A 4,271-nucleotide genomic window follows, 5' to 3' on the forward strand; every position below is an offset into this window, starting at 1 on the left:
TCTCTGTATTCACGATGAAATTCCGTTTTGACAATGCTTTCCTAAACCGGTCCGTGCTTGCGGCCCTACGAAGGATATGTGCAACTGAACAACAAAAACGAGCCTTGCAGTGTTGCATTATTCATACAGCAGTCCAATTGGATATCAAAATAATTTTCCGACATGAATTGTTAACTGTAGTGGATGATGCAGCGTACAAATATTGCCAGATCTGCATTTTGTTTTCTTGTGTTGCTTTTGCTCTCTGGCCTTTGTCGCTTGTTTATTTGTTTGATTTGATTTTGCCTTGTTTTTCTTTTGTTTTCCGTGTTTTCTTTTCTTGATTTCGTTATATCAATTTTCTTTTATCTGTTTTTTTTTTTTTGCTTTAATTCTTGTTTTTTATATCAGCCTTTCAACTTCTTTTTTTTCTTTTTGTTGTTTTCTTTTTTCTTACTTTGTTTTCTATTTCATTTTAGTTTTTTCTATTTTGTATGAATCTGCAGCTAAATTCCATTTCAAATAATTTAAATGCATCACATTTCGGAAATTTGAATATGCATGCTTGCGTTTACATTTAGAGTGAGTTAGGACTTTACGCCCCTTTGAATTTTGCATCCTTGTCTTGTTTCATTCTGTCCTCTTTCTCTCTCTTTCTCTCTCTCTCTTCTCTCTCTCTCTCCTCTTTCCTCTCTCATCTCCTCTCTCTCTCTCTCTCTCTCTCTCTTCTCTTTATCTCTCTCTCTTCTCTCTCTCTTTATCTCTCTTTCTCTCTCTCTCTCTCGCTCTCTCTCTCTCTCTCTCCTGTCTTTCTATATCTCTTTCTGCGTGTGTGTATGTGTGTGGTTGTGTATGTGCGTGTGTTTGTGTGTGTATTCTGCATAAACACACACACACATATACACACTTATTATTCTCTCATTCCCTCCTTGGACCCCTCCCCCTCCTTTCGTGAGTCCCCCACCCAACGCACTACCCACCCCCCACCCCAACCCACTCCACCCTCTTACCTCCCCCCCTCCTACCCCCCATCTACCCCCCCACGCCCCACCCCACCCCACCCCCGACTCTCAATCCGGCGAACCAACGACCTGATTCCAAATAGATTACACCGAGATAGCTGAGGGTTACGACCTGTAATTCCGCGGGATCGGGGAAGTTTCCAGACAAAAAGAGGTGATACTCGGCGGGTTTTTGTTCCTGGCGAATAAGTGGAGGAGAGAAGAAAAGGGAAGAGGGAGAGAGAAGAAAGAGAGAGAGGGTAGGGAAGAAAGAAGGGTGGATTGGGGGAAGGAGGTTGGTAGAGGGAGAGATGGAGTTAGGGAGGAGGAAAGAGAGAGAGAGAGAGAGAGAAAAGAGAGAGAGAGAGAGAGAAAAGAGAGAGAGAGAGAGAAAAGAGAGAGAAGAGAGAGAGAGAGAAAAAGTAGAGTAGAAGAAGAGAGAGAGGAGAGGAGGAGAGAGAGATGAGAGAAGAGAAGAGAAAAAAGAGGAGACGTATGAAAGAAGACAAAAGGTCGATACAAATCAAATGAAAAAGAGCAAATAGAAAATAAAAGGGAAACAAACAATACGTAATAACAAACAGTTAATAACTGAAATACACTGCCATCATTATTGAAATCATAATGAACTAAGCGAAATCCCTCAATACAGGTAATAAATCAGAAGGTAATTTTGTGAGTAATAACTTAGCTATCAAATTATGACTGAAGTTATGAGAGTATATGGGGTCGCGCCACAGAAACGGATATTGTACATACATCAAGTGAAAGTATAATTAGCATTAATCTTTTCCCCTTTGTGTACGTGTGTGTGTGTGTGTTGTTTTATGTGTGTGTTGTGTGTGTGTGTTGCGTGCTGGTGTGTGTGTGTGTGTGTGTGTGTGTGTGTGTGAGTGTGTGTGTGTGCTGTGTATCTGTTTGAGTGTGTGTTGTTTGAGTGTATCTGTTTGAGTGTGTGTGTGTGTGTGTGTTGTTTTTGTTTGTGTGTGTGTGGTTGTGGGGTGTTTGTGTGTGTGTGTGTGTGTGTGAGTGTGTTGTGTGTTGGCGTGTATGTGTTTGAGTGGTGTTGTATGTTTGGTATCCATGTTTGAGTGTCAGTGTTTCTGTTTGAGTGTATGTGTCATGTTTGAGTGTGTGTGTGTGTGTGGTATGTGTGTGTGTGTGTGTGTGTGTGTGTGTGTGTGTGGTGTGTGTACGTGTGAGTGTGCGTGTGTATTTGTGCATGTGTGTGCGTGGCTACGTGTGCATGTTCCTCTATGTATACGCTCATGTGCGAATAATCCATTCTTCTTCAAATGAAGCCTTCAGCAAATGGCACCAATTAACTCTGGAAGACTTTTTCTTAAGAATGGGCTCATTACCTTACAACATCAGCAAGATTTTGACATTAACATTTTCTTCTCCCTTGCCTTTCTCCTCCTCTCTTCTCTCCCTCATTCCTCTATCTCATTAGACAGAAAAAGAAGTTCGGTCTTCGGCTGCCCTCTAAATCTATTAATTAAATTAGTGGACACAATTAAAACAGCTCTGCGACTTTCAGGATACATTTCACAGATTTAGGCGACTTGCCTGAATTTACTATCCATTAAGCATCTCAAACTACGACCCGATCGTTCATAAGGTTCAGAATCCGCGTCTGTAAAGAGGGAATGGCGTCAAAATAGCTCCCGTTGGATGGCGTTATCTTTGACCGAAGGCCTCCGTTCCTGCTTCATTGGCTATTTCTGTGTTGATTTTCTCTTCTCTCCTCTCTCTCTCTCTATCTCTCTCTCTCATCACTCTCTCCTCTCACTCCCACTCCTCTCTCTCCCCTCTCTCTCCTCCTTCTCCTCTCTCTCTCTCTCTCTCTCATCGCTTTTCTCTCGTCTGTCTGTCCTATCTTCTCTCTTCTCTCACTTCTCTTTCTCTCTCTCTCCTCTCTCTCTCTTCTCTCTTCTATCTACTCTATCTACCCAAACCCTTTTTCTTTCTCTCCTCTCTCTCTCTCTCTCTCTCTCTCTCTCGTCTCTCTCTCTCCTCTCTTCTCTCTCTCTCTCTCTCTCTCTCTCTCTCTCTCTCTCTCTCTCTCTCTCTTTCCTCTTTCTCTCTCTCTCTTTCTTATAATGTTTTCCCCTTCCCCCCTCTTTTTCGCACGGGCTATTTTCCTTCCCAAAGCAATTTTTTCTTTCTTTCTTTCTCTTTACTTTCTTCTTTTCCTTGTTTTTTCGTCGAGTGTAACAGCTCCCGAAGAGCTTTAATTCTTCTCTTAATCCGGGAATTTTCTCCGTTCGCTCATTATCTTCTTTTCCTTTCAAAAAATATTGCAATCTCTTTCCGATCTCAAATTTTATCCGTTTCTTCTGCTTTTTTGTTTTCTTTTTTTTTACCGCGTTATTTATATATATATATATATATATATGTGTGTGTGTGTGGTGTGTGGTGTGTGTGTGTGTGGTGTGTGTGTGTGTGTTGTGGTGTGTGTGTGTGTGTACATATATCATTTTATATATATATATATATTTGTTTGTGTGTGTGTGTGTGTATGTGTGTTGTGTGTGTAGATGTAATGTATTGTATATAATAGAGATATAAGATTTATATATATATATATATACTTAGAGACAGATAGACACACACTCACACACACACACACACACATAAACACACAACACACACACACACACAAAACAAACACAAACACACACACACACACACAAACCAGTGTATATGTGTGTGTATGATATATATATATAATATATAATATATATATATATGTATATATATACATACCTAAACATATAATAATATATATTGTGTTGTGTGTGTGTGGTGTGTGTGTGTGTGTGTGTGTGTGTGTGTGTGTGTGTGGTGTGTGTGCGTGCTTATGTATGCGTGTATAGATACAGATATATATATATATACATATATATATGTGTATATATATATACATATATATATGTATATATATTGTATATTGATATATATGTATGTGTGTGTGTGGTGTGTGTGTGTGTGTGTGTGTGTGTCGTGTGTGTGTTGTTGGTGTTGTGTTGTGTGTTGTGTCTACACATATTTATATATATATATATATATATATTATATATATATATATATATAATATACATACATAAAACGTATATGCGTGTTATATATAGACAGGGATAGATAGATAGATAGATATACAGATAGATAGTAGTTATGAGTCTGTGTGTGTGTACGTGTGTATTGCATACATGGTATCATATATACAGTAGATGTATTTTTCATATGCATCTCCTTTCATTCGAAGTCTTTGAGTGCCTCACGACGAAT

Source organism: Penaeus chinensis, chromosome 2 (assembly GCF_019202785.1).
Source record: "Penaeus chinensis breed Huanghai No. 1 chromosome 2, ASM1920278v2, whole genome shotgun sequence".
NCBI classification, from domain to species: Eukaryota; Metazoa; Arthropoda; class Malacostraca; order Decapoda; family Penaeidae; genus Penaeus; species Penaeus chinensis.